This window comes from Strigops habroptila, chromosome 4 (assembly GCF_004027225.2).
Source record: "Strigops habroptila isolate Jane chromosome 4, bStrHab1.2.pri, whole genome shotgun sequence".
Taxonomy (NCBI): domain Eukaryota; kingdom Metazoa; phylum Chordata; class Aves; order Psittaciformes; family Psittacidae; genus Strigops; species Strigops habroptila.
The window spans coordinates 46036005-46041594 of record NC_046358.1 but is presented as its reverse complement, the minus strand read 5'-3'; the positions used below and the strand labels follow the sequence as shown (position 1 = coordinate 46041594).

Here is a 5590-nt window from a genome sequence, read left to right as displayed (position 1 = left end):
GAGGCACTGGAACAGGCTGCCCAAGGATGTTGTGAATGCTCCATCCCTGGCGGTGTTCAAGGCCAGGTTGGACAGAGCCTTGGGCAATATGGTCTAGGGTGAGGCGTCCCTGCCCATGGCAGTGCAGTTGGAACTAGGTGATCTTAAGGTCCTTTCCAACCCTAACGATTCTATGATTCTATGATTCATTCTATGATTTATCATATGCATTGAATTTTCCAGAGAAAGATGGGATATAATATTAACAGCTGAGAAACACGCTTTGCTGAAACTGCTTCTTTACTTAGAGAGTGGTTTCGCTGCTTCTGCAGCAGCCCTTGAGGCTGCGTTACCACTGAAGGGTAGCCTAACCAACTCTCCATTTACACTTTAAAAACCTCTACACAGGCAGCAGCACAGACGCAGATGCAGCTGCAAGAAGAAACCACACACCACAGTTGTGCAGGTGCATGTGGGCCCCAGTGGGAAAGAATATTAACTATTTCCTGGTAATAGGGACACAGAGGTCCTTCACGCAGATAAAATAATCTCAGCACAGTTCCAGGCAACAGCCTGTGTGGGAAGCTACCATCAGAATGAATACACAACTGTGCTTAACAAATCCTAGCTTAAATGACTACACACTAAATATTCTGGATTCTCTTTCAAATTCAGCAAAGTTTGTGCATTGTGTGGCCCATATTTTCAATGTGGCAGGGAAAGCTTTCATCCAAAGACTTCAGTTAGTGTTAGTTTAAAGCTTTGTGACTGGAAGGCATAGTTGATATTTACCCCAGTATTTAAAAATCAGATCAGTTTTTTGTGGCAAGCTCATCATGTTATTTGCATGTATCCTTAACAAAAAGTTGCAGCAGGATGATTTGTGCCCATAAGGTAGCTGGGAATTAGAAGAATAATTCGTAATTGATACTTTTTAGAAGAGCTTTATCCTTTGGGAGGAAAATTGACTTGTTTTGATTCTTCCAGTATATTCTTTAATTACAATTGTTGTCTGAATTGCAGTCTGAAATTGAAACTGCATGATTATTTGCTAAAGTAACAAGGCACGTTTCCCTTCTCTGAAAAGACTGAAGTGAGAATCAGGCCTCTAGTATGAACGTATATGTAAACTACATTTTAAAATCATGTTCTATGAAATTGCTTCCAGTTACATGGTTTGCTGAAATATTAAGATGCAAATGTAGGCAAAGTAGATTTTTTTAAATACAGTTAATATCTGTGACCCTAGTACGATTGGCTGAGCTGAAGCTGTGGCAGCAGATAATGATGTTCTGCTGAAACACAGCAACGCTTCAGTAAACCCTGATGATGATAATGCACTGAAATAAAAACATGTGGCATTGCAATCCACCCACACTTCATCACTCATCACACCAAAAATGTCACGATGTGCTGATGGTGAAGTTTCTCTTCTATAATCACAGAGCTGGCAGTTCGAGCTGCAACGCTCACAACAAACTGTGCTTTTTCATTTCAAGTCTTTGGCTGGTTTTGACTGTACCGAGGATCTTTCTTGCTTGAGATGGTGATGGTGGATGCTCCTTAAGTATCAAAAAATGGGATTCAGAAAAATACTTAGCCATGTAAGTTTCTTCTCTTACAGAGCCCCACCTGAACAGTAGGAGGCTGTAAAACTAGGCAGAAAATCTAGTAAGAAAGAAGTCTGGCACCAGATTTCCATGTCTCCTTGCTTTCAAGCAGAGCAGAAAGTAGCCTCTGTCTTTCAATTCTACTTAAAATATAACTTCTGCAGGTTTTCCAAATTCGCCTTTGCGCTTACGAATATTTGAAAGCTTTGATTTGGCACAAGTTTCAGCAAAGGTTTAGGGTGGTAGTTGGAATGATGGCAGAAGTACTGCGTACAGTTCTGGTGTCCTCAACATAAAAAGGACATGGAGCTGTTGGAGCGAGTCCAGAGGAGGGCCACCAGGATGATAAGAGGGCTGGAGCACCTCCCATATGAAGACAGGCTGAGAGAGTTGGGGCTGTTCAGCCTGGAGAAGAAAAGGCTGCGTGGAGACCTCATAGCAGCCTTCCAGTATCTGAAGGGGGTCTACAAGGATGCTGGGGAAGGACTCTTCCTTAGGGACTGTAGTGGTAGGACAAGGGGTAATGGGTTCAAATTTAAACAGGGGAAGTTTAGATTAGATATAAGGAAGAAGTTCTTTACAGTGAGGGTGGTGAGGCACTGGAATGGGTTGCCCAGGGAGGTTGTGGATGCTCCATCCCTGGCGGTGTTCAAGGCCAGGTTGGACAGAGCCTTGGACCACATGGTTTAGTGCGAGGTGTCCCTGCCCACGGCAGGGGGGTTGGAACTAGATGATCTTAAGGTCCTTTCCAACCCTTACTATTCTATGATTCTATGATTCTAAGTGAAACTTCATCTTCCCTCTATGTCATGATAATAAAATAGTTATGAAAGTTTTGTGGGGTTTTTTTATGTTTACCTCGTCTGTTTGATAAATAAGACATCCACAGTCACCTTCAAGAGCTTCCACTTTTCCTACCACCGGTGAAGCTAAATTAAAGATGAAAAATTTTAGGAAAAATTGCTTTCATGGATCAGGCTAAATCCAAAGAAGGCCTGCCTGTATTAAGGTTGGGGCCTGGATGGAGTTTTGATTCACCCTAAATTTTAACTTTGATAACCTCAGCTACTGCTTAAATCTTCTTCAACTTGTAACATCAAAAATTCCTATTTAAGCTCTCTTAATGTTCTATATCTACATATGCTTACTAGCACTTCAGTGTTCATATGTCCGAGAAGTGCGACTTCTACCCCACACTGAAGGTCTCTGCCCTTCCGACCTTTTCCCTGTTGGGTGGATGATGATGCCTACTGTTTTGGTTTGGGTTTTGTTTTGTTTTGTTTTGTTTTCCTCAAAGCAACAAGTGGCGATGATGATAATCCTTCCTTGGCAGTTGCACCGGTCTTCCCAGGGTACCCATTAGATGCCACAAAGTAAGTGACACTCTTAAAAAACGGTTAAGTTCATTAGGACTTCTTCCGTCCTATCCAAGGGGAGTGCTGTCCTGCTCTCATTCTCTATTTCCAGGGTACTGCAGGGATGGTCATAGTTCCCTTCTGAAGGGCTTGAAATTCACATTTCCCATCTCCCTAGGAAGTGTTATAAGGATCAGAGGAGAGATTGGGATGGGACATTTCTCCTCTTGTAGGTCTTCCAGCAGGAAAGGGAAAGAAAATTGGATTCACTTTGTCAGAGAGAAGAGCGGTTATGGGTATGATGCCTAAGGGCTAGGGCACTTGCTAGTCAGAGCCTTGGCTTCCTCACCCTGCTTCAGGATTGCTTCTGCATTTTGCAGTAAACAGCTACTGCAATATTGTTTATTGTACCTAAACATCCCTGAGATCACCATGTGGAGCCCAGGATATCCCTTACCACCTGAGTGCAAACTAACAGGTATGTACTTTCCTTCTAGTCCAACTAATTTCTAATTCTTTCCTAAAGTTGTCTTTCCAACAAGAGAGCTAGGGAGTACCCCCAGATCTCATTTAGGCACCAGAGTACTCACAGCTGTGGCTTTATGGGGGAGGGTAGGAAAGGGCAATAGCAAGGCTTCGCTGCATTTCACACTTTTGACCAATTGCACCTGCTAAGATACCACACACATGAATTACGTGATGTGACAGTGGCCACGCAACTGTGCACTACACATTTCCCACTGCACTTAGGTCAGAGCTGTGTCTGTCCCTGCCTCGTAGGAAGTCTGAAGCTCCTCAGGGTCCTGGCTTCTGCTCCATGGGGCTGAAAATCTGGTACTACAAACCCTGGCCCTGCACTGACAAAGTTCCTCTTTTGAGCGCTGCAAGTATAGTGTGGGAGTGAAGCCTAATGATATTTTGGTACCATTCAGTCCTCAGTCTACTAGATGATCCTGCCAGTAATAACTGCAGTGATGGGCATTTAGTTATGGCAGTGGTATTTTGTTATGGGAACTCCCATCCACTGCCCACTGAACTGAGCCCGCAGGTGTCACATCACAAAGGCAAGTGCACAGTTCCTCAGCAGTAAGAGCTTCGGATGGCTCCTGTGCACAGACAGGTTTAAAAACAGGGAAGGATCTTACAGACCCCATTTCTGGTCAACAGAGCCACCGATTCCTGAAGCATGGCTGGCTCACGGATATAAAAGTAGATATGACGCAGTGCGTGGCCTGCTTAGGGAAAGGGCTATGGGAACTTCCCGTACAGACGCAGGCTGTGTCTCCTCCTTGTACATACTGCAGGGGAAATGGCAGACGAGAAACACCGAGAGTGGGAATTAAGACTGTGTTTTCATTTCCTCTTTCTTGTTTGTTACTTGGTCCTTCTCTAGTAAAAGAAAATACGACAACAAAAACCCCAGCTGCACCTGGGTTTTTACATAAATGTTCTCTCGCACTTCAACTCGTTCACCTCCTGGCACTGAACTCCAGAAAATACAGCACACTCTCTCTTTAAGAAAGACTGCTCCCTGCCCAGCTGTTGACTTGCCTGAAGGTGAGACCTCTGCTTAAATTCATGGCTCCAGCTGTCAAAAGCAAAGAAAAGCAGCTTTTCCTTGGCGGCTCTCTGCTTTGGGTAGAATTTGACATCTTCCTCAGTCAGCAGAATTTAATCAGCATCAAGTGCCCACAGCCGCTCAGCTCCACCACTGCTGGGGCTGGGGCTGGGAAGGGGGAGCCAGACCTGCAGAGGAGAAAAGGGGGAAAGTCCGCAACACAGCAGGCACAGACACAGTCACCCATTTCTGTAGGAAATCCAAAGCTTGTCGCTGTCTAGGGAGAGCCCCATTATACCGTTTGGCTTAAGAATTGCTGTTATCACGCAGTAACCTTACCCGGCTTACGTTCTGCTATGTCCTCCTGAGCAGCTGAGAGCAGTAAGTGGACTGAGTTATTGACAGCTGACAATGGTACTCATTTCCAAAGAAAGTTGGTGAAATGGGCTCAGGGATACGGTTTCCCAGACTTGAGCGAACAAGGAGAGCCAAGGGAGCAACTCTTGAGATCACCATGCCCTGCTTGCCTTCCTCCTAGGGAAGAGAGTGCCTTCACTTACTGTCACATAGATGTCAACAAACTAAATGATCCAGCACATGTAGCAAAATTGTTAAGCCAAGTGCCTGACCAAAGGCCCAGCATTTGATGCATTCATGAGCCTCAAACGGTCAGATCAGACCAGCATGTGCAGACATAGGTACACACAGACTTGCGTATGGACTCACTATAGCAGGAGGGCATTTGCTTTTCCCCAGTACTGCCACCTCCCTCCTGCAACCAAGCCCCAGAATCCCACAGAGAGAAAAGCACAGGGGTGAGACCAGGATAAGGTCGCAGCCAGGGAGGGGCTGGTGTGGCCCGTGTTTCAGCCCCGTGGTGCTGTGTGTGTGCTGGGGGCTGTGCTGGCCGCTGCCTCCCTGCTGCACCACACCATCGCTGAGGAGCCACCCTGGAAGCCCTGAGGCCCTCATTTTGGGGGGTTCAGTCAGTGCAAGATGGCTGCTGCTACAACAGGTGTGTGCGCACGGGGTGTTTTCTCAAGGACACTTTGTATTAGTGCTACCCATTTAAAATAACCTAGTCACAG

The 5590-nt window shown here is 45.6% G+C and overlaps 1 non-coding gene across 1 annotated transcript; it reads right to left on the bottom strand.

The window, feature by feature from the left end:
- Positions 1-2977: 2977 nt before the first annotated feature.
- Positions 2978-3055, bottom strand: LOC115607781. Its single transcript, XR_003991346.1, has one exon. It is a non-coding gene; the product is annotated as a U6atac minor spliceosomal RNA (small nuclear RNA).
- Positions 3056-5590: the final 2535 nt, after the last annotated feature.